The 26,370-nt window shown below is 34.7% G+C and overlaps 1 long non-coding RNA gene across 2 annotated transcripts in view; it reads right to left on the bottom strand.

Annotated features, from left to right (window-relative positions):
- Positions 1–26,370, bottom strand: part of LOC120604988 (uncharacterized) — a 254,697-nt gene that overhangs the window by 121,339 nt on the left and 106,988 nt on the right. For both annotated transcript variants that reach the window (XR_005653476.1, XR_005653477.1), the window contains exon 3: positions 22,105–22,218. This is a non-coding gene — a long non-coding RNA (uncharacterized LOC120604988). The remainder of the gene's footprint in view (positions 1–22,104; positions 22,219–26,370) is intronic.

The raw sequence follows: 26,370 nt of genomic DNA, 5'->3' as shown, positions 1-26,370 counted from the left end.
TAAAAATGCTAAAGTAACAAATACATTAAAGGTAGGTATAAAGAAATATTATATCTTCTGAACTTTAAAAAAATGATTGAGCCAAAAATCCAAGGTTCAGTAATGTTGAATCAGCTCTTCAACTGACGTCATAAAAAGGAACCACATGTGCAATCACACTGAAGCTATTCCTCAAAGCTTATATAACTCTTCGGAATGAGGCCATCGGGAACCAATCCTTAGCTCTAAGAGACTCCATCACTATTTCTGCTTGAGTTACAGACAGATGTGAGCAGCTAATACTCTGTGTTGTGTTAAATGGAGTTCCTTCCCCACTCTTATAAAGACCTCCCACATTTCCAAGGCTTTTAAAACTTTATCTCATCAGCGAGCATTACCTTGTTCCCATCACTTCAATAAATGGATGAACATTGCACCAAACATTGCCCTAATCTTTTGCATGACTCTGAAAAGTCCCTTTTATAAGCTAATTATAAACAATATATTTTCCACTTAAAAATCAAATGTTATTGTTTCCATAAGCACAACTGTGTGAATGCAGCTGATTCCCTATAGAGTCAGAACAATGTTTATGAAATGAAATGACCCCTAAAAAGCCATGGTTCAAGGCATCATGGAAACATAAGCTCGTCATATACAAACAAGCTGGGAACTTTTCTTCTCAGAAAGCCTCTACAGGAAATACTAAATCTGCTGCTAGATTTCAGCAGCTACATCTGGCAGGCTGTAGCATGCACTCCCTTGCTGTTGCTGGCAGTATTGCTCACTTTCTGACTAGCAGAGCCCTAAGAAGGACTCTAGCAGCCAAGCAGGTTTGAGCTATGGAACTATGAGTTTACGTTAAACATAGAATTTGTTTAACATGGGAGTCACAGTAAATGGAAAGGATTTATCCCTTGGGAAGGGACTGTGTGTCTCAGTCTTATTTTTCTCCCAATATTAGCTCCCTAAATGTTTAAAACTTGACTCTTTAACCACATACCATATACCTACTCCTTCTCTCTCAAATGCACAATATTACACTATCTCAGCTCAACCAGTTACTCCCTGTTTTGTTGGGCAGGCAATATATCTGTATTTTTATTATTAACACCAATTAGATTGGGAGGGGTAGCATAGCATGGTGATTACAGGTTAGCATTTAAAGCCAGAAAGATTTGCACTATTTACTAAGGGTGAAACTTTGGGCAAGTTATTTAAACTTTCTCAATCTCAATTTCCCCATCTATAAAATGGAAGTGATGATGTTATTTGTCTCAAATCTCTGTTGGGAGGATTATGAGATAATGCACAAAGCATTTAGCATACTTCCTGGCACAAGAGACAGATTTAAGAGAGGCTTTCTTTGTAAAGGATTCAGGTATGAATGATTGTATAGGGGATCTCTCCATGTGGTTCTAAGTATATAAATACATATGGATGCAAGAAGAAAGAAGCATATATGTATAAGTATTTATCACCCTAAAAGCAGTTTTTAATACCTTTATGTGTTGCTCACATATTGCATCTGAATCTCTTCAGCTCTGTAAATATGAAATTATGCTATGTGTGTAGGTGTGGGTGTGAGGGGGTGTAAGTGGATTTAACATAGAATGGATCTCATCCCAAGTGGGATTGCCATTTTGTTCTTTTCTTTCAAGAGCCCTTTTGTTTTCTGACCCTATGTTATTAAGTAGGGGTGATAGTTAGAACTTCCCTTTACATCCTACTTTATCTTTCAACAATTCCATCTTTTGTTTGCTTGTAAATATGAGGAACAGTTTTATCCTTGCACCAAGCAAACCACTCTTTTATTTGCATCCATCCACTAGTTGGAGCTGGGTTTCCAAATAAGGTCCAGGAAAAGTCAGCTGATTCAGGGACACTCTCTAAGCCAATAGAAGACTGGCTTTAATTATTTTAGATCACTATCAACATGGTCAATCACCAGGAACCTACAAAAGCCATTTGAAATATATGCTCCTGATCCCAGGTATACCTATTTTTATCCTGGGTTGCATATCGAACAATTCAATTTTAAAAAATATTTATTTAGTATCTGCTTTGTTCAAAAAATATATATTTTTTAGGACTGTGAGGACATAATGGAATTTATAGTTACAGAATATTATGGCTAGAAGGGAGATCATCCCTTTTAATATGTGTGAATAAGAACTACCCCTCTAGTAAGTGACAAAAAGTCAACTGAAACTAGTATAAGGAAGGGAAAACAGGTATTTCAGCGAATCACAAAACTGAAAAGTATAATGGTATGCTGACTTGAGATATAGCTGAGTCGGGTACCAAAATAATTACCATAATGCTCATTCTTGCCATTCATATTCTCTCTCTCTAGTTCTCACCAAACCCAATTTCACAGCTCTTCTTTCTTTATGCTGGATTTAATCTTAAACAGATTCTCTCCACCCAGTGGGAGAGATGATCCCTGGCTGCTTTATGCCTTCATGATTATTTCGGCTTACATATTTTGAAAATTAAAAAATTCTAGCTTTCTCCTGGTTCTGTACAGTTTACACACAAAAAATGTTCTAACCCTGCTTAGTTTATATGTTCAAACCTGGACCAATCATCCTGTCTGAGGACATGAAAAACTCTGGAGGCCATGCAGTAGGGACACTGTTGACTGAGAGTTCCTCTAGAATAGGTTGGGGGAGGGGAAATTCTCCAAAGAAAAGGATGCTGGGAAGACAGATAGAGGTTGGTTGCCTCAAAATTCCTTTTTTTATAGATAAGAATACACAATTAAGTCCTAAAGAGAATTAAGTGGCTTGATCATGAGTGAACAACTGCTGATAATCTAGGAGTAAAATTCAGGTTTTATGACTATTCTTAACAACAAGGAGGAGAGAACAACATACAAGCACCGAGAGGCTGCACAGCAAAGTGATTAATGCAGAAGCCAAACACATTGGGGTGATACTGACTCTTACATCTTGCCAGTTGTGTGTCCTTAAAAAGATAATTGATTTTAGTTTTGTCATCTGCAAAACAGGGAGAATAGCACCTGTTCCATTGCGTTATTGTGAGGAACAAATAAATCAATAAATGTAAAGAATTTAAAACAGTGCCTGGAATGTATTATACTAGTCTTAGTTCTTATTTTAATTAAACACTTGCTAAAAGTGAAGTATTATGCCATGTAATCTTCATATAAACTTAATGGGGTAGACATGATCATCCTCATTTGACCAAACAAACAAACAAACAAACAAAAACTGAGTTCTTGAGAGATTTGACAACTTGTACAAGATTATACAGTTAGGTAGGAGCCAGAGTTTGAACTACCATCTGTCTGACAACAAAGCCTGCATTTGTACATACTAAGTGATAAATGTCACAAGACCAGTTCAAAGAGAGTGCTATGTGAGTTTAAAGGAGATAGCAGTCACATCCAATTGAAGTGTTAAAAGGTAGATTTAAATAAAGAAGCAACTGGCCTACCTCCTGGCAGATTGTATTTCAATAATCCAATTCAACAAATATTTATTTGAGAACCTATCCTATCCAAATATAGCAGTGACTGATAACAGCTTATTAACTTCAAATGTGAATTGAACAAAAGAGTAATTGGGTAATTTAGACAAAAGGCTCTAAATGGAAAGATAAGAGCAAAGGAAAGGGATGTGGTGCAAGAGAAGTGATTCAGGAGTGTGGTCTACTTTGTCTTATAGGATGTTCTATGTAGAGGAGGAGGGTGAAAAGGAGGTGGGAAATTATTAGGTACTATAATATTGTGGAAGCATCTGAGACTAAATGTTAAAGAGAGAAACCAAACCCAGAAGATGGTGACAGATTACTTGAAGGGATAGAAGAACAATAATAGCAACACACACACACACACACACACACACACTGAAAAATCCCCCCGTTCCCTGTAAATAGGAATGATGTGAGATAACCAGCTTATTGAATGATATGCGTGTTTAATTAGGAGAAAAGTAACATGTTACTTTTTTGGTAATTTTATAAGCTTTATCCAAAACAATTCACTTTTAATGCCATTCCCATATCTAAGAAAATATCTTTCCTTAATTTTTTCATATTTTGCATTTGGTTTGATCTTTTTATAGAAAAGAGATTGGACCATATCACTAAAATACCTGCAATACTTATTTATAATGTTTTTGTTATGAGTAGAATGAATAAATTTTAATCATATATAAAAGTGCAGAAAAAGTTGACAACTCACTGTATTCTCCTATAGATCAAATGTTGCTAGGTCTTGTGACTGTACAAAAGAGAAAATGGATGTTGCCATGGTTCCTTATAAAGGTGACATGGAAATAAATGAGGGTTTTGGCTAAAGCATATTTCTTAACCTGCAGGTTGAATTCCTGAACATTATTATAAGCAATGAAGACACACTATGGCCATAGAAGGAGACTTTTTCTGACACCAAAGTGTGTGTTAAAGATGGGAAATAGTCAAAGGATGAGAGTTGTGGGGGTGTCCAAATTAAAATTTAAAACTAACATGTTTATCACTTGTCCTTTCATTTAATCAATAGTCAGTTGTCATATGCTAACAACATGGGTCTAGATATAAGAATGCTTTAGTGCACTAGTTCTTTTACATTTGTTACATTTCATCAGAATATTTCATCTAGAACAATTCCAGGTCATTTTGCAAAGTGGCACGACCTAAACCAAGGCCCAGGTTCTCTGACCCATTCCTCCTCCCCTGCTACTATCCAATTATATCAGCAAACATTCATTTTTTACATTAATACTTATATGTTTCTGCATGTTTAACATTAATATGAGGACTGAAAGAAAGATCTAAATAATTGCTACTCAAAGTAGCTTTTGAACTGTTTATTACCAACACTCCAGGGATAATCAAGGAAGTCTTGCTATTTAAAATAACATTGGATAAACAAAACAGTGTGCTTAGCAATTTGATTGATTTACCTTCTGGTCTCTTTATCTCATCCTGAATCAGTGACAAACAATTCTAGGACCCACCTGGGTCTTTAGACACTGATGTTGAATGACACAGATGTAAAATCTTGTAGTGTTTACCTAGAAATGTAGGTACACTAAAGATTTTTGCAATATCCGTACAACAAGGAGAAAAATACCCAAATAACCACTATAAATTGTGACTCCAGAAGGTTCAGTGGCAAAGACTGATACTCACCTGTTCAAGGAACTGTTTTCTCCTTTTGGGTGGAGGAAACACACAGTCAGTCTATGAATGAGGTTAATCTTCCTTTACCTGGCAACTTGTTTCTCTTCTTCACACATCAAGACTTTGTTCCCTACCAGCTCCCTCTTCCCCCCTGCCAGTGCCACATGCTTTTCACACACGTTGTGCACCAACAGCTGAGAGTATGCATCAAGAGAAAGAGGGAACAATTTTGCTTCAGCCAGGTATCACCTAGTTTTAAGGTTAGCTTCAAAAAGGAAATAGAAGAGAAAGTTTTATCCCAAATAAAAGATTCTGCTTGAGGATTTTACTCTCTCTAGTTTTAGAAAAATTCCTGAATAATAAATAGAGAAAGTACCAAGATCACTCACCTCTATAAACTGTCATCGAGCAGAATACGTAAAACACAGGAAGCAAAGATATGTAAGATAAGGAATATGTAGAATTGGTACAAACAGAATTCATCCTTTGTATACCTAGTGCCAGAACAGTCTACCAATTCGTTTCAAACACAAAACAAAACTAGTATAATTTAAACACTTAGTTGAATTCTCTTGGAAGAGTCTACAAAAAGCTCAAGTATATTCTTAAATTTTGTGTGCCCACTCTAAAAAACCTTTGGGTATTCTGTGAAACTTTGTTTGAATCATAACATATTTTTAGGAAGTGTTTCAGGAATTCTAAACAGTACATTTTGATAAAATGTAAAATCAAATATCTCTCCCCACAAATAACACAGACACTTTTATTCAACTATTGCCCAGTTGCCATTTTATACTTTACCAAGACAAGTTCTGAAGGTTAAATTTTACCTAATCTGGAACATGCACTTTCGACAAGATAATAAAAAATGTCAGAAAATTTGGAGGCCTCAATTACAAAAAAAAACAAAGGCTACACTACTTAAGGAAGGGATGAAAGAGAAAGGCTACTTTTGTTTGTGATGACTTAATACAGATGGCTGAATTTGAATTACTATCAAACTGCTAACATGTCAATAACCAAAAATTACTTATAAGAGAAAAATCTCATCATTTAAATATTTGCTTTACATATCGATTTATTTAAAGCTGAATTATTAGATTGCAAATGAATGAAATCTACACAAAATATTATTTACCCTTGTTCTGATATCAGAATTAATTTCTAACAGGTATACATACTTTATATTTTCTTTTAATCAAGAATGAAGATTTAGTACAAGTAATAAAATGACGTTATTTTGACAACACTTCAGATTTCAATACAAATCAGTTCTGATATTATTCATAATGAAGATAACTGGAGGAATAGTTGAGTAAATGATGGTAATACACTTGATGGCATATTATACAGGTATAAGATTATATTTATGCATAATATGGAACAATGTGAAGAATCATAAATAATGTTAACTGTAAAAGGTACTAATTTGTATGTCTACTACATTAAAACATCATGAATGCTAAATGTTTATGTAAGATTGATGAGATGTTCATTATATTCTATTTTCCTTTTTTGATGAGTAGTTTATAAATTACACTGTGAAATATAAATTGAAAGATAATATATAAGATCTTAACAAATAGACTAATAAAATTGGTTTAAACATATTTTAACCTAACTTATGTTTTCTCAATAAAATGGAGTAGCAATTTTAAATGCATTTGGCTTAAGGATATTTTCTAATAAAGTTGTGTTATATTTAAATTTAGTGGCTATTTTATGGGCTACCCTGGCAAATAAAGTTTTTATTTATAAAAAAAAAAGATGAGCACTTTTTAATAAGAGTGGTTCAAGTTCTAAAATAATTTTTAAATTATTCCACTGGAAATAACATATTCTCTATTCACCCTTTACTCTGCTGAGATAAATAAGCTGAATAATAAATACCCCACTCAAACTGCCCCATACTTAATAGACACACTTTAAATTCACCTACTGAGGACCACAAAAATCATCAATTTTTACATTACTCTGAGTAAGCCTAAATCTATTTTCCTAAGCATGCTTGTTAAACTGTAAAAGAGCAAGCAGAGCTACCAAATATTCATTCCAGAAAACAAAGCCCATGAAGAGTGTAATTATTTCTTTCTTTCTTTAAATCTCCTTGCCAAGAATCTGAACTGGATTAAGTATTCAACACCAAAAGATTAAAGATGTATATCCCTGTAGCTACCACTGCACACATCTCCACATAATCACTGGGATTAACTTTCCAAGTAAGTAGATCAAAGCTTTATTTCCTTGTGGGTATCTGATAATAAAAGCCAAAGCTAAATCAAACTCTCATCACTTTTGCATCTATCCTTAAGCTACTGGTTCAAGAATAATCAGAATATGTAAAAAATAAGGTCAGTGAGAAGAAAAAAAAAAACCACTCCATTTCACATTTAACAGTGATAACACTTTACAAACACTTAACAAAAAAGCAAAAAAAAATCATTTGAAAGTTTTCAGAGCATGATAATAGTATAATAATAATAATGTGTGAATAATCAGTCTTTGATAAAAGGTGAATGAGCATAAAATGGTATCAAAACACATATCTATATAAACTACAAATAAATCAGCCCAGTTATCGTATATTGATTCTTGGCAATAAATTATGATAAATATTTGCAATTAGCATCTTTAACTTTGCAAAAAGTTTTTTGCTAACTAGATAACATGATGTTTTTAGTTCCAGCCCAAGTTAGAAAAATTGGCTGCTGACTTGAATAATTTGGATTTTAAGCATCAAATCAATTGATTTCTTATACTTATTAGTAAAAAGACTTGGGTCTCTCAATAAATAAATAAATATAGATAGAGAGAGGGAGAGATAAATAAATAAATAAATAAATAAATAAATAAATAAATAAATAAATAAATAGATAGATAGATAGATAAATAGATAAATAAATAAATAAATAGATAGATAGATACATAGATAAATGGATAAATACATACATACACACATACATACACATACATACACATACATACATACGTATATACATATGTGTAAATATCCAAGCTCTGGAGTAAAGGTTTACTTTCACTAAGTGTGTATTTGTACCTCTGGATTCCGCTTCTGCCCTGGCGCCTGACAAATCCACAGTGAATTCAAAAGGGAAGAATCTGGCCTTTTGTTATTATTATTCCGTTATATCTACCAGAAAGACTGGAGCTCTCTGCTGTTAAGCACATCATAAACATTAATCCACATTTGATGAATCAACCTTCTGTTACATGTTAAGGAATAGATTTATTTTTCCACTGTTTCAATTCCCTTACTTGACACGCCTTTATCAGCAGCATTCATGAGCAATAAAAAAAATATACCAATATTGCAGAGACAGAAATATTCTAAGAAGAAACTCCTAAAAAGACAATTGTTTCCACTGGACATGTTTAAAGACTTTGAATCTTCAGAAGATTTATCTTTTGCATAGACTAAACATTCTAACTTAGAAGAAAAACGGCCTGTGTTTTTCAAAATCCCCTTCAAAGCTTAGAAACATTCAGGCCAATAGTTATGAAATTATGCTCTCTTGTGAAAGAACAGGAAAGCCTTCCAAACTTTGGCTACATTTTTATCTGAATCTAATTAAAAGATGGTGAAAAACTATCAACACAAACCCATTTTTTATGAAAAAGCATTAGTTTTTATAGTAATGTTATTGTAATGGTCCTTTATTAGGATGTAATTATATTTTTTAATAATGCTTGAGATGTTCAGAAAATTTATTCATTCAATCACATCTATCCTGCAAAAGTAATTATATAATCTATATTTATACTTCCAAATATCTTATTTGCTGTTTTAATTTCTCTCATACTACTCAATGCATTGTTTTGATCAATCTAAAATATATAAAAATTAATATTACTAGAGAAAGGGATTTTTCTGGAGACATATTAACTCTTTCATGCTAATGAGAAACATACAAAAAATGTATTCCTCTCAAACTTTGTAAGTTGAAAATGTGATCTAATTGTGTATCTTAGAAAATAATCTTACATCGTTATAAATTGTAACTGTTACTCTGGGGACAACTCAACGAGAAATTCAATTATTTGCAACACCATTAAACTCTTATAAAAAGGAAAAATACATAATTACTTTGTGGTTCATGTTTTCTCAAATCATAACTGAATAAATGAATGTTCTTTGTCAGATTTCTACATGGTGATCCACACTCTACAAGGTCATAGAGACTAACATGGCCTCTAGGCAGCATCTCATTTACTGAGAAGTTAAACCACATGATCATGAAATCATGAAGCAGATCTCTGGGGAAAGCAAATCATTCACTTTCTCAGAACACAGGAAAGAAAGGAAGCATTTGGCTTTTCTCTAGGATTTGATCTATGTCTTATTTCTCTGCCCATTGGCTTGAGGTAGCAACTTGCTAGAAAATAGGAGCTTAAAACAGGTAATCATATAGAACTAGGTCAGTGTGCTAAAGGAATAGAAAAAAAAAATGATGCTGGAATTTTTCACTTCCTGTGAAAAGAAAAACCTGCACAGTAAAAAGGCACCATCATCTACAGACATATCATCTTTTATGTTGGCAATTTATACCCTACCTTTCCTGCCCTCCTCTAGCCGGTAATTCTCTACTCTCCTTAAAGTCTAGATGATTTTGAGAAAATAGCAAAGCCAGAAAACACTTCTCCAGAAAGAAAAAAAAAGTATTCCAATCTCTATGGTCATGTCTCTGTAACAATGAACAGTTCAACCATTTTAATCACACGAAGGACAGATTTTGATTACTGGACAAACCCTGCTAGCAACAATACTGATAGCATCAACACTGACAGCTACCTCAGTGTCTAACTATCCCAGGCACTGAATATGTCCTTTCCCTTCATTATTCCATTTCATGTCTCACCAATCCAACAGTGCAAACTGTGTAATTTCTCTTTAAAGCTGAATATCTAGAATGCATAGACAACTTTCTAATATTGCAGCTAGTATGTCGCGGAGTCCATTGAACCCAATGGTATATACTCATGTCACTGGGCTATGCTGTCTCTTAAAGTAGTCACTATTAAATCCATGGAAAACACGGGACACAAAAATGACTACTTTTAGATTCTGCCATGAGCATCTTATTGTTCATTGTTTCTTCAGATTTTTAGAAACCTACAAACACACACACAACTTTGCGTACTAATTTTTTTTTATTACTCTTCATTGTATTCTCTGGACGGGTCCTCTCAGAATCACAGTTTAATTTCCTCACGTGTTTAAAACATTTTATTTGTGATAGCTATTTTTATGTTATTCAAAGAAATGCTTCCAAGTCACTCTTTCACATTGCCTTTTCCCATTTTCCAAACCAGCTCACCTTTGTGCATGCCCTTATAACCGTGTCATTAGCTATAATAATGATTGATCTATCCTCCTTCCAGCCTTTAGCCATCTGTGCAAGCAAAACTTTCAAGCCAGACATTTTAAGCATTAAACATATACTGGAGCTCTGTTCAATAGATCTTTCATAAATCCCCAGCCCCCAGCCCCAGAGAATAAGAAAAGTCAGGTCATGAGCAGGAAGTAATGGAGACAAGGCAGTTTCTGAGCAGAAACTCAGACTCAAAGCTGGTTTATTGTTGTCATGACTACGAGTTCCACATGCCTAAAGTCACTGATTTCTGAAAAGAATGATGCAGTGTCTAGCCTTACAGCTGGACATATAAACCAAATTAGTCTGCCATGCCTCTACCTGCTTTGTGGTTATTAGTGAAAAGAGCAATATATCACACAATCAGTCATGCAACAGTTAAGCTCTGTGCACACTGCTTTCTCAGATCTGTAACTCATTTTTTTTAGCTCCCCAGAATAATGGTTTAAAACCTCGGAAGGGGGAGGGGAGGAATCAAACTAATTTTGATATTTTAAATTCTTGAATCAAAGATAAACCAGAAAGCAATTTATAGTGTTTTTACAAATTAACACTACTCTAGCTTTATATCACGCTAATAGTAAGAGGGTTTCGCAAATTCTCTGCAAAAGAGCTCAGAACTTCATTGATTTGCAAGATTTTTTTTTTTTTTTTAAATGAAGAGGGTGTTTCAGGAAAGAGAAGCCCAGTTTGCTGGTTCCAGATGTGAAGTGAAAACCTTGAGAGCTGAATTCTATTCTTTGCTCTTGAAGTGATTAATTGGATGACCTAGGGGAAGTAATTTAACCCAGCCGTGTAAAAAGAAAATATGCACTTATCCACGAGAGCAGGGTGTCTAAATCCAATCCACACCTGTGCCACTGATTCACTGCTTCCCCCTAAAACCTATGAAGACCCCCTATTGTGCTCATACCCTTTCCTTTAGTCTACCCTCACTCATCTCTACTGCCTGCTTTAAACCCTTCAAATCTTATCACATCCATAAATAATTTAGATCCCCTGTCTCCTTCCTTCACCTGGTACTGTTATATCTCTAGAGTCTACTGAAAGAAAGCTCAAAACTACAAAGTAGGTCAGTCTGTCTTTGGCATATTCCTCTCCCTGCCCAATCCACTGGATCTTCTTTTTCAGGCACTTGACATTGTCATGCTGTTCACAGGGGGTTTCACTCTATAGTATCCAGCTTGTGCTTGCCTTCTCTAAGCTAGTATCTGTGGTCTAAAACTTCCTTACCTGCTCTCCTTCCTCCTGTCAAGATGTGCACATCTCTTACACTTTGTGTAGTAATAACCACTCCGCTGAGCAGTCAGAGGCAGCAAGACCAGAAGCAGAGTTGCTACTTAGGAAGGGTCACATGAATCTGGGGGGGATATAAGTGGGGGATGCCCACACCATGGAATAACCCCAGATTGCTAATGAATTTAATACGTTGATTTTTAACTGTTTCCAAATAATATATTCACATTTTTCTTTTTAAAAAATCAGCTTAAAGAAATGAGTTTAATAATAGAAATTTCACGTACTGGGGCAGCCGGCAAGAGACACATTTTTGAGCTTGGAGGTCTCTTAGGAAGTTGGATTGGGTCAGGTCTGGAAGTATTTGAATGCAGGTGTGGTGAAATTATTTACAACTGAGATGCATGCAGGATAAAAGACAATTAAAAGCACTGTGTATTGGCATGGATTCAGCTAAAAATGCAAGTCAAACCATATCTCATAGTATTAGCCATTAAGTGTCTAATATGTTAGGTACCTGTTCTTTGGCTGGTGAGCAAAGCATAGAACATAAGATTTTGGGGGGATCTTTGTACATTGTTGATTATATTAGTATTCAAGATATTTTCCTAGAATTATTTTTACATTAAAAAAAAGCTTTTCATTAAAATACACAATGACCCATCTGATTTAGATTTGTGTTATTTCCCCACCAAGTACTAAGAAACAGTTTAATTTAAACAATCCTATAATACCTCCAGGCTACTGCAGCACACATTAGTTTTTGATGGTCTTGTAGGGCTTTAATGGGTTATAGAACCCCTGTGAATATATTTGTTTTCGCAGTGTGGCTTCTGCAGATAAAGACAGAGATTTTTAAAACTGTGCACAAAGTTATTGATATCTAGAGTTAGAGTACCAGTTGTGTGAGTCTATACATTACTGTTAACATGCATATGTGAAAATATATCTACGTGATATAAAAAATTACAAAATTAAAATAACAAAAATATAATTAATTTAAAGTAATTTATCACTAATTGATCACTTAATAATAATGATCATAGTATATAGATAGTACAGTGGTACATAAGAGTTATAATAAAAAATGTTTCTTAATGGAATAATATTTACTCTTCACATTTATTACCCTAATTATGGCCTTAAACATGTTTTTGGAAGACAAATGGGTCAAAGAGGCAGCCAAAAGTGGGGAGTGGAATAGTAAGAAAGCATACTTATAAACTTACAAGTGAGAATATTTTCTTTCTGACTTTCATTTATAGAAGAAAAAAAAAAACTCAAATATTTGGAAGTGCCTTGAACAAATAAAATTAGTGAGCCTATACCACCTACTTCCTTCAGGATTGGACTATTGTGCTATTTCACTAGCAGTACATTCTTAATATTAACTAGTTCAACTTTCTATGTTGCAGTCTTTAACATTAATTTCTTACCCTAGTCTACTACCTGCAAGTATAGACTATCCACCTCAAGAGGCCTCACCCAGGAGGGTATGAATGGCTTGAGAACTAAAAAAATAGCTGTTGGAAAGGTTAGCAAGGAGTAAGACTAATTGATGCAGTCTGCCCCAGAATTCATCTTCAGTCTATCTCATAATATGCTATGGCAATGGTTAGGGCTTTTTTTCTTTTAATGATTTTTAGGTTAAATTAAATGTCTGCTGTTAAATGAGAATAAAAATCATTTTTATCACCATTTTTAGCATCAATATACTATCTACAACAGCTTCCCTAGAGGTATAATAGGCTTTCAGTACTCCATGGCTGTATGAACTCTGAGAAACTGTGAACCTGTGGGTTCCTTCCAACAACTAAATCATTAGAACTAAAGTCCTTCAAGACCTCTCCCTTTGCATCAAAGTGGAAGTAAGCAAGTGGGGTGGTCAATATTGGATTCCACAAACTCCCATCCCCTATCTCCCCACATGATCTCACTTCCCAGTTGCTATGGATTCCATCTGTGATATATAGTGTCTGATGCCTGCCAATCCATGCTTAGTACCAGTACAGCGTGGAATATCGGCGAATCACTGTTACACCTGGGTAATTCACATATCTCAGCAAAATGCTTTTCTCTTTTCCACTCTGGCCAATCAACTTTCCTTTCCAGTAATCTGCATCTCAGAGAGCAGAAAGAAATACACTTTACACAACAGATTTAGCCTCTATGAAACTGTCCTCTTGTCTTCACAGAGAAATTGTGACCTAGTTATCATTGTCGCTGCTGTGGTTGGTTTCTCTTAATTCCTTTCCATTTAGGTCTCAAACACAGATTCAAAGAGAATGAAGCCAGAAACTTTAAGCACTATTTCAAGGCATCCGAAGTCCTTTGCCTACATACCCCATACTCTTTAAATCAGGCTACTACACTCCAATTTTCCCTCTCCCTTTCTCTCTCTCTGCCTCTCCCTCTCTCTCTCATTAAAAACAGAAAGTCATTCCCCAACAGTTGAGGGATCTTACTCTTCTAGTGCCAAGTCAGACAAAGCCAGTCATTTGTTTTTCCTGTCAAACTCTACCAGCCCCAAGATATCTGATACAAACCTAAACTGCAGTTTAGTCATAATTTGGGAGCCTAATATGACAAAAAGGATTAATTGTAGCTACATGGAGTGGAAAGAACACCAGAATTAAGAGTCTGAGAGCCTAGGCTTCCTCTTGCCAATTCTGTCCATAATCCTACATGCAAGCCAATTCACCCTATCTCTGTTTCTTAATCCAAAATTGAGACCTTTCTCTAAAACATCCAAAATATTTTGAATCAGGAAAATTATTTAGAATATGAAAATAAATAAAATTCCTTACTTAACTTAGAAGACTTGTGAGAGTTATCAGATGTATTCACTGTATGATGACTAAAAAAGTTATTGAGTCTCTCAGATCTTAGATTATAAATTTGGAAAAAAAGGGAGAATGAAACTACACTAGATGTTAGCTAAGATTTCTTCCTAATCTACAATTCTGTGATTCAATTAAACTAATAAATATGTAAGCACTTTTAAATTTAAATCAATATTCTTATAAATATGCATAGCATGGTTTTATTTTGAATTGACTAAATGTCTCAGAAATCACCTATCTGGGTGTAAAACCAAAGTTTCATCTTTTAAGGTATATTTTTTAAAAATATTCTGGGATTCCCTATTTGGAGTACGGTCATTGCTATTTTGGAGGAATTAAGAATTAGATCTAAGTTTTCCAAATTTTAACAATCCTATAATTTTCATAGAGAACATATGTACCTAGTACCATTTAATATTTATGGAGCACTTTATATTTTCAAGACTCTTGAAAGTATTAATTAAATATTCCTCACAAAAACCTAAGGAGGCAATTGAAACCCTCATTTCATAGATGAGGAAACTGGAATATAGAAAATTAAGTGAATTGCCCAAAATTAGAAGGTATATTAGTACAGACAAGATTACAAAAGGGTGTCAGATTCTCAGTATTATATTTAAAATTGGGTTGACTCTTCTCACCACGAATTTCTGTATTTCAGCTTCTTTCTACTACATGATATACACAATAACAAAAACAAACCACCATAATAATGTTTAAATTTTAATGTCTGGTTTTATTCTTATGTACCAATGCAAGATATAAGTGTCATCTATTCATTTGCATTTCAAAATATACTTTATTTATGTAGCTGGTATGTTAAATAAGTATATTCTCATTTTTTTATGGTTTCCCACTCTCCTATAACTCTTCTGTGGAGGGAAGTTTGGGGTTGTTTTATTTTGTTTTGATTTGTTTAATTTACTTTTTTAATTAGTGGTGGTGGGATGAGTAGGGAAAAGATTTTGTCTCAGTACTAGATCAATACTCTGGCAGTGTCATATCTTTTCTGGTCACTTGCAGGCAATAAATAGCCCTATGATAACATTAAATTGCCAACACAATCTCAATTCAGTTGTTAGACTATCCAGTCTCAGATAATAATCCAAGATATTAACATCATTAAATACCAATCATCTATCTCTCTCTTGCCAAAGATTCCAGGATGGGGGCAGAGTGAGTGATGAAGAAATAGAAGAGGAGAATTCTTACTTGGCTTTATCTAACCTCACTCTCTGGGACTGGTAGATGTTTAAAGCTGTGTCTCAGGGTTATCCTCCAAGAAGCACTTTGGAGGCTCCCACACTAGGTCCCTTATGTCAGGATAGAATTGATTATGCTAATTCACCCTATCTCTGTAATAAATGACCCCTCAAAATCATTGCCTCAAGACAACCAAGTTTATTTTCTGCTCACTCACCATGCCTCTCAAAGATGGGTGGGCAAACAGGCTCTACTTACTGTAGTCCTTCAGAGATTTAGGTTAATGACGGTTGTGCATCATAACATATTCTTCTAAGATCAAGGCAGCAGAAAAAAGAACACAGGGAACAAGTGCTGGCTCTTACAACAGTTGCCTGTAAGAGACATACAACACTTCTTATTACTTCTCTTGGCCACCCTGAGTTCATCAGGGCAGGAATTTATAATTCTCCTACAGGGAAAGGTACTAATTATGGGTGAACAGGATTACAGGCTACCATTGGTCTGGCTATAATTCTGATGATATGGGGGCAGGTCTTCAACAAGATATCCCCCATTTTCCCTGAGCTTCTGGGTTTTCCAATGCCCATCCTATACAAACTCTCATTTTTGTAGCCTTTCAACCCTCTGACAGAAAAACTCTAGACAAAAATTTTTATCATGGATGGGTATCTGTTCCCTGGATTTCATGTACTTTTAAACAGCCAGCTTAGAGGACCACCATTAATTCCAAAAATAGCAGCAACTTTCCCTCTCAACCTATCCTTACACCAACACAGTTCACCAGGAAGCTGGCAGTACAAATACTCCACAAGTTCAGGGCTCAAATATTAAGGTTCTTATCCATCCCACCTTGGGGCAAGAGGTACAGATTCACAACAAGGCAACAGCTCTCCCCCAAGAAATCTTGCAAATCCTCCTCTCCTTTCTACTGTCTCTAGACTTTTGTATTCTTAAAGCATTTGAGGGGATTAAAAATTATAAAAAAGCATTTGAGGGGATTAAAAATTATGAAAACAGTTCTCGATAGTTTTTATTTGATTATTTCGTGTATGGTCTGTCTCGCACTCATTTTGATATCAACCATATCTTGACGCTTCGGTCAAAATTTTCAAATTGACTTTACCCTTTTCTCCTTACCATAGAGGATGTATGGCTCAAAATAATATTGATGGTTATATTTGAACTATATAACCCCTGTCTACTCTCTTTCTGGTAAAATTCCTGTGGCACCCATTAAGCCATTAGTGTGGACATTTGTCTCAGATTGGGTCAATCGTAGTATCTGACCTCCTCCTCCAGCCACCTCATCTCAATGAGTGGTCGAAGTATATGCATGTGAAATGACATGCACCAATCAGGGTTCTTCCTTGTAGAAGGGAAAGGAAAAATGTTTCTCACTTCCTCAGATTTCTAAAGGAGATAAAACATCTACTCTAATGAGAAAGCAATGTTGGAGGGAGCACTGTAACCAGCCTCTGTACCCTAGGAAGAATGGCTAATATAACTGGCTAGAGCTTTACATCCATGGACCATGTGGTGGGATGATGACTTTTAAAAACAAGTAATAGACTCTCTGCCTCATCCTGTTGCTTGTTTTATGAATCTCTAAGAAACACAATGGTCTCGTTTTCTTCTTGCTGCCATGCAAAGTTAGGGTCCATAGAATCTACTTTCTAGAGAGATAAGCCTGACTAAAATGTTTTGCCCTTTGCCTCATTTCTGCCAGCTAAGAAATGCCTGAGGCCGACTTCCAATCCCCTGTGAAGTTGGGTAGATATATGGACTGAGTTTATTCTGTAAGAGTCAAAGTGGTTATAAGACTTAAAAGTTGAATCATTAGCTATTAGGGAAATGCAAATTAAAACCACAATGAAATACCATCTCACACCTGTTAGAACAGCTATAATCAACAGAACAAGTAATAACAAATGTTAGAGAGGATGTGGAGAAAAAGGAACCCTCATAGACTGCTGGTAGGACTGCAAATTGGTACAGCCACTATGGAAAACAGTATAAGGTTCCTCAAAAAACTAAGAATTGATCTACCATATGATCTAGCAATCCCTCTCTTGGGTATTTACCACAAAGCCTTGAAAACCCATATCGGAAAAGATATTTGCATACTGATGTTCATAGCAGCATTATTCATAGTGGCCAGGACATGGAAGCAACCGAAGTGTCCTACAACAGATGACTGGCTAAAGAAGCTGTGGTACATATATACAATGGAATATAACTCAGCCATAAGAAGAGATGAAATACTACCATTTGCGACAACATTGATGGACCTCGAAATAATCATGCTAAGCTAATATAAGCCAGACAGAAAAAGTTGCAAATCACATGATATCATTTATATGTGGGATATAAACCTAAAAGCAACAAAGGAACAGGACAAACAAACAGAGAATCATGGACAGAGACAATGGACTAGCGGTTACCAGAAGGTAGGGGTTGGGGAGGAGGGAAGAGGTAGACAGGGTAAAGAGGGTCAGATGTAGGGGAATTGGGGGAGGGCGAAGTGGGTAAAGGGGATCAAATATATGGTAGCTGAAGGAAACTGGACTCTGGGTGGTAATCACACAATAGAATATATACATGTCAAATTATAATGTACACCTGAAAATTATATAATTGTATTAACCAATGTTACCTCAATAAACTTAAGAAAAATAAAAAAATAAATTTTAAAGTATAAAAAAAAGACTTAAAGTTGAAGAAGGAGTAAATCTATTCTACAATCAATCTATTATTTTGGGCTGGTTGACTTTATGCACTGATCCCAGTTGTCCTAAAAGTTATTATTATATATGCTCTTTCAGTTAGAACTCAGGAAGACAGGAGGTGTGAGTAACTGGCTTATAAAACTTCTAGCACTAGAAAATTTACTAACTAGAACTAGAAGAGAAATAACTACTTTCTTCTCAGATTATGGATCTGGAAAACTGTAAGCCTTAAGTTCCTATCACACATGGAGAAAATCCATCCACATCAATTAAAATAAATCCAACTCACACAGAGAAGCAGAAACTCTCAAAGGTGATGGCTTCCATGTTTCCATTATCCCTAAGGCCAACTCCATACACTGGAGAACTGCTTTTGGGTTATAAGAACCAATAACCCAGCTTTTTTTGCTCATGATAATTTCAGTGGCTTTTAATAGCAGCCACTGAAAAAGATCCTGATTGACATACTCCTTGACTGCTTCTTAAGACTATTGGCCACTTCTTCTTTACTTTTTCAGCAGCTTATTCCATGGCCCTGTGCACTGAGAATCTAATAAGAAAATCGTTTAGAGCCAAACTATACTGAAGGACATGTACTCACCTTTGCCAAACATTAGCTTACTAACATTCCCTAATTAGTAATAAAATAGAATAAGCAGGTACACATACTTTGAAAAATAAAATGGAAAAACACAGGAAGATCGATCCATCCAGCCCACAGGTGTGCCCCATATTGCCAGCATTCAACGATATTTGGCTCCATCATTCTCTTTATCACATTGGCTTCTTGCAAAAAAATTTTTGTAGTTCATGTCAGCTCTTAGAACTAAAGCCAAAGACCATACTCATACTAAATATGTTTAGCATAATTTTTTCCAAGTGTTCACATGCAAGATAAGAAAACTTATATAAGAAAGGAAAGAATCATATGGATCTTTAGTTACCATAGAGAACTGTTTCATAACTCCTTAAGAATAGTCTTACTTTCTTTATGCTGCAGCCTTCTGTGTAAAATAAAAAAAAACCATTATATTTGATGAAGGAAATGAGAAATTCTCAGAGTTGTTAGCACACTGAATTTTTAACTGAAGGAAAACATGCATAAAGTTATATGGCACAGGTCTTTCTGTAATTATGATGCATTGAAAAATGTGTAATATGTGGTGTGCCAATGTGGTACTAGAGAAACACAAAGTTAAAAGTGACAAGAGGAGAGAAGGAGATACTCCAAGACACAGGGATATTATTTTAAAACAAATGTTTAGATGTGGGAGAGGGAGTCAAGAAAATAAGTTTATATAGCTCAATTTCTTTATTTTTATATTAGCTGAAGAGTGTGCTATATATGAAGTATATAAAGGAGGTCAAGTCACAAAACAATGCTTTGATGAAAACTTCCTAGAATGTGGAAACGGCTTGTAAAAAGTATTACCATAGGTTGCAGGTGCTTACCCAGGACCAGGAAAGATAAATAAATAAATAAATAAATAAATAAATAAATAAATAAATAAATAAATAAAATGCGTATACCATAATGACATTCTGATGGATGTATTCCCCTCAAGGCAATTTTAAGCACCTGTTGCCCTGTAGCATATTTTTTTGTTGTTGTTCTGGGTAAATGAAATGAGTGAATCATTTAAGAGAAACGAGTTGCAAATTTGCAATATTTTATAACATAGTATAGGCTATATAAATGCTAGGTCACATTATTGAAGGAAAAAATATTATCTGACAAAAGAGAAAGAGTACCTAGACTAGTGGAGACGGTATTGACATGGCAAGTAATAAAGCTGTCCTCTTAATCCTGCTTTCTGCTCTCTGCTTTGCCTCTGTGACATGTTTGCATGTGTTTTCAGGGGCAACAGAAGTCAGGAATGAACCTGCTGGAATTTCAGGTCCACCACATACAGAATGGGTCATAGTCCATTTCACAGCACTCAAATAGTGTTGTGAAAAAATATGACTATTTTTGTCACTTGTTCTCATAAAAAAAAAAAAGATAAAATGATCTGGCTTTTATTTTTCATATTCTTAGTGATTCTTACTTTTTGTGAAACATAGTCATGATAATATAAAGGAGAGATTGAGGTAAAAATTCATTTAAAATTCTTTGGCAGACACAATTGTCAGAATAGGGCCTACTTAATTAAAAAGAGAAAACAAAAATCCTAAAAACATTAACAGATCCTAATTTGGGTTCTGACTAAAAACAATAGAGTATTAAGCATCTCATAATATTCACCAAATCATTATTAAATTAAGAACTCAGAAAAAAAAAACAGAAAATTTATATAATAAGTGGGTGACTTGTAGGTAAGTCAGCAGCTACAGTTTAAGCTTTTTTTTTTCAGTCTGTCTCGCCACCAGCAGAAGAGAGAAAATTACACTAAATTTGTATCCTAATCCAATCTAATTCCTTTTCTTTACCAGTAAACTGCATTAATTGGTTTTCTGAACCCTAAATATAAGGACTACTAAGTGGAAAATAATTTGCTGTAAGCCTTCTAAACACTGTGGTTGTCTCCAGTGCTTTTCCTTACAGGGGGAGCACCATGAAACTATCTGAGCTCCAAACACAGCCTGTAAAATTTGTCCTGTCCTGGACAACGTGGGAGGGACAATAGCAAGTGGTGGTGATTTTCAATGAAAAATAAACACCAAATAGATTAGTACCTACAATATTAATTGATCTTACTGCAAAAAATACTCTACTTTGACACTCTAAGATAGCATGTTATTATGCCCTCTATTGTGGATGAACTCACATCTACTGCTTTAAAGTAAAAGAGTATGGAGTGTCATAGTCAGCAGTGGCACCCACTAGTGTCTCTTTTTGATGTTTTTCATAGACTTACATCTTAGGCATTTGAAAGAGAGAAAAGAGGAAGTTCTAGTGACAGGGAGTAACACTGACAGATTTTCCTTTGTGTCTCCAAGATATTGTTAAATGTAACAAAATTGTCCAAAAGCAGAAGCGGCGATCACCAGCACCGACCAACTGAAATCATTCCAGGCAGAGGAACATTTCAAAATATACCTGTTACTGATGAATAGTGCTCATTTTTAGAATTCTAATTTTTAAAATTTTAATTAAAATAATGTATTTTATACAAATATATAATACATAAATATAGTTTATCTACATACAAATTTCTACAAAATAGAGTAAAGAATAGTAAGTTCTACTTGATCCGTGCTTATTGTACATCAGGCCCTTTACTAGTCACTTTATAGAAATTATGAGCATTCTATGAGCAACAGTTATTTTGCCCATTTTATAAATGATGAAACTGAGACCCCATGATATTTAATAGGTTTCCCAACATCGAGCATCCAGTAAGCTTTGGAACATATTCAAGCTTAGGGTGTTTGGATTTCAAATTCTATGATCTTAAAATTCAATTTTATTTACATTTCAGCATTTCAGAGATTAATAACACACTATTTGCCTATAAAATATATTTTTAAATGGTCTCTACTGAAGATAATGATGATTCTGTCTATAAATGTGAAGAAGAAGTCCCTTCTCCTCTATCTTGTTGGCACTTATGTTTCTCAAAGTGTGCTTACCTCCATGAAGAAGCAAAAGAAGAGCTCAGGAGCTGTAATTCATGTCAGGTACCTCCTTCACCAGTCTGTCATCTGTCATACAAATTTCTTCAAAGAGCATTCCCTCTCCTCTATCTAAAAAAAAAAAGAAGAAGAAGAAGAAGAAGGAAAAAAGAGGAAGTTAAAATATAGGCTACATGTTAAAAGGCAATTTTACAAAGTGTTTTTACATGGTGCAACTTTTTCAACCATTTATGAGTGTATTTCCTTTTTCCTCACAATATTTCCCTGTAAACATTATAGCTCAAGAATAGTTTACAGAAAGAAACTTTTGAAAACCATACCTATCTAGTTCATTTATTCTCACAATACAGTGAGAATATGAAAATAACTGTTTATCAACTTGACCAACATCAGTGGCAGAGTCCAGAATGTCCTGGGTCTCTGGATTATACCATTTTAGTCAGTTTGGAAATGAGTGTTTGAATGTTCACAGAGTAGGTCTAGAACATAATATTCAGTTTATGGACTACTTAGTAATGATATTCTGTTTCTGGATTACATAGTAGTGACTAAATACAATGTAGCTGAGTGTTCTGTTGAAAGATAGATAGATGATAGATGTTAGAGACAGACAGATAGATAGATAGATAGATAGATAGATAGATAGATAGATAGATAGATGATGGATGACTAGATGCATGGCAGGCAGGCAAGAGAGAAAGAAAGGAAGAAACTAATACTATGAGAAAGATGGGAAAATTAGACTAATAGAGAGCTACAGATTCATATTTCAAGTCTAAAGTTCATTCTGAATGGCATACATGTTGATTGAGCGATGAACACCATCATTTGCCAACATTGTTGAAATTATTATTTTCCTTTTCCTTTTTTCTTTTATTAAAAGTTGGATTTGATTAAGTCAAATGAATCCATAATAGGAACCCATCATATTGACATAAAAATTACTAGAGTATGTTGAGAGAAAACATTCCTTAGATTATTCATATTGGTTATAGAAAGGCAAGAGTCAATGTCTAGAGGAGATCCATCAAAACCAGTACCACCCTACACTGTTTTCCTAGGACTATGGTAGTACAGTACCACAACTAGTGCTTGAAAACAACAGAAATTTATTCTCTCACAGTTCTGGAGGCTAAAAGTCTGAAATCAAAGTGTCTGTAGGGCCATGCTCCTTCTGAAGATTCTAGGGGAGAATCCCTTCTTGCCTCTTCAAGGTTCTAGTAGCCTAAGTATCCCTTGGCTTTTAGCGACATAATTCCAATCTTCATGTGGCCTTCTTCCTGTGTATGTGTATTGTGTTCTCTACTCTTAAAAGGACACCAATCACAAATTTAGAGCCCACTCTAAATCTAGGATGATTTTTTTCTCAGGATCCTTAACTAATTATATCTGCAAATACCCTACATCCAAACAATGTCTATTTTGAGGTTCTGGGTGGACATGAATTTTGGGGGAGGTCACTATTCAACCTACAAAATACTGTCAGACATGGGCAAGAGTGGTGGGTCCCTACCCTGTTCCTCACTCTTTAGAGGGTCTCACATACAACAAACAGAAAAATATGGCCCCATGTACCACGAACACACAGGCTAAAATATGTTTATTTAAAAAAGAAAACTACAGACCAATATCTCTCATGAACACAGATGCAAAAAACCTAAGTAAGATACTAGTGAACTGACTACAACAACATATTAAAAAGATTATACACCATGATCAAGTGGACTTCATCCCAGGGGTGCAGGGATGGTTTAACATATGCAAATCAACAAATGTGATATACCACATAAGCAAAATAAAGAATAAGAATCATATGATCACATCAACAGATGCAGAAAAAGCCTTTAACAAAATACAGCATCTATTTGTGATCAAAACACTTAAAAAAAATAGGTGTAGAAGGAAAGTACCTTAAGATAATAAAGGCCAAATACGACAAACCCTCAGCCAACATTATACTTAATGGTAAAAAAACTGAAAACTTTTCTTCAAAGATCAGGAACAAGACAAGGCTGTCCACTATCACCACTGTTATTCAGTATAACCTTGGAGGTCCTAGTGAGTGGAATCAGATAAGAGAAAGATATAAAAGGCATCCAAATAGGAACTGAAGAAGCCAGACTGACACTATTTGTGGATGACATGATTCTTTATATAGAAAACCCTAAAGACTCCACAAGAACATTACTAGAAATAATAAGCAAATACAGTAAAGTTTCAGGATACAAAATCAATGTTCAAAAATCCATAACGTTCCTACACTCTAATAATGAATTGTCAGAAAAAGAAATGGAAAAAAAATTCCTTTTGCAATTGCAACAAAAAGAATAAAATACCTAGGAATAAACCTAACAAACATGTGAAGGACCTATATATTGAAAACTACAAGAATCTATTAAAAGAAATTGAAGAAGACATAAAGGAATGGAAAGATATTCCATGTTCTTGAATTGGAAGAATCAACAAAGTTAAAATGACCTTATTGCCTAAGACATTATACGGATTTAATGCAATCGCCATCACAATCCCATTTGCACTATTTAAAGAAACAGAACAAAAAAATCATCAAATTTGTATGGAAGCACAAAAGACCCTGAATCACCAAAGCCATCCTGAGAAAAAGAACAAAGCTGGAGGTATCACTCTGCCCAACTTCAAATTATACTACAAAGTGACAATAACCAAATCAGCATGGTTTTGGCAGAAACACAGATGCACAGACCAGTGGAACAGAATTGAGAGTCCAGAAGTGAAACCCTGTTTATATGGGCAAATAATTTTCAAGAAAGGAGCCAAAACATACAATGAAGAAAGGAAAGCCTCTTCAATAAATGGTGCTGGAAAAATGGAAAGCCACCAGCAAAAGAATGAAACTAGACTATTGTCTATCACTACACACCAAAATTAACTCAAAATGGATTAAGGATCAGAATATAAGACCTGAAACAATAAATTACATAGAAGAAAACATAGGAACTAGACTCATAGACCTTGGGCTTAAAGACGATTTTATGAATTGACCTCAAATGCAAGAGAAGTAAAAGCAAAAATAAATGAACGGGACTACATCAAACTAAAAAGCTTCTGCACAGCATAAGAAGCTGTCAACAATCTAAAGAAACAACCATATTTGCAAGCAACGCCTCCGATAAAGGCCTAATATCCAAAATATACTAAGAACTCATACAACTCAATAACAGCAACAACAACAAAAAATAGCCAATTAAAAAATGGACAAAGGACCTGAACTCATTTCTCTAAAGAAGACATACAAATGGCCAACAAACATATGAAAGGATGATTAACATTGCTAGCTATTACGGAAATGTAAATCAAAACCACAATGGGATACCATCTCACACATGTTAGAATGGCTGTTATCAACAGGACAAGTAATAACAAGTGTTGGAGAGGATGTGGAGAAAAAGGAACCCTCATACACTGCTGGTGGGACTGCAAATTAGTATAGCCACTATGGAAAACAGTATAGAGGTCCCTCAAAAAACTAAGAATTGATCTACCATATGATCCAGCAATCCCTCAACTGGGTATTTATTTACCGCAAAGACTTGAAAACATATATCCAAAAGATATTTGCACATCGATGCTCATAGCAGCATTATTCACAGTGGCCAGGACATGGAAGCAACCAAAGTGCCCTATAATAGATGACTGAATAAAGAAGCTGTGGTACATACATACAATGGAATATTACTCAGCTATAAGAAGAGATGAAATCCTGCCATTTGCGACAACATTGATGGACCTCGAGATAATCATGCTAAGCAAAATAAGCCAGACAGTAAAAGTTGAAAATCACATGATATCACTTATATGTGGGATGTAAACCTAAAAACAACAAACAAACATGACAAACAAGCAAAGACTCATGGACATGGACAGTAGACTAGTGTATACCAGAGGGTAGGTGGGAGCAGGGAGGTAGATAGTGGTGAAAAGGGTCAAATTATGTAGACTTTGAAAATAATTACACTTCATATTGTGATGAAGATACATTCAAATTGCGTGCATTTTAAAATTAATTAAAATAGAACATAAACTAGAAAAAAAGTGATTATAGTTATAGTTGCACTGAAAGACAAAAATAAATCTGATGTAATACATATATAATATTTACATATTATGTGTCTTTATTTTATTACCTAAAACTTTGCCAGCTCATCAACGAAATATCTATATCTGCACAGGAGTAATTAAATTCATTTGTCTGACATTCTGGCTACTTTCAATTATATTAAAATT

Source organism: Pteropus medius, unplaced genomic scaffold (assembly GCF_902729225.1).
Source record: "Pteropus medius unplaced genomic scaffold, Ma_sr-lr_union100, whole genome shotgun sequence".
NCBI classification, from domain to species: domain Eukaryota; kingdom Metazoa; phylum Chordata; class Mammalia; order Chiroptera; family Pteropodidae; genus Pteropus; species Pteropus medius.
Note: the sequence above shows the minus strand (reverse complement) of the source record. Positions and strands in the feature narration are given on the sequence as shown.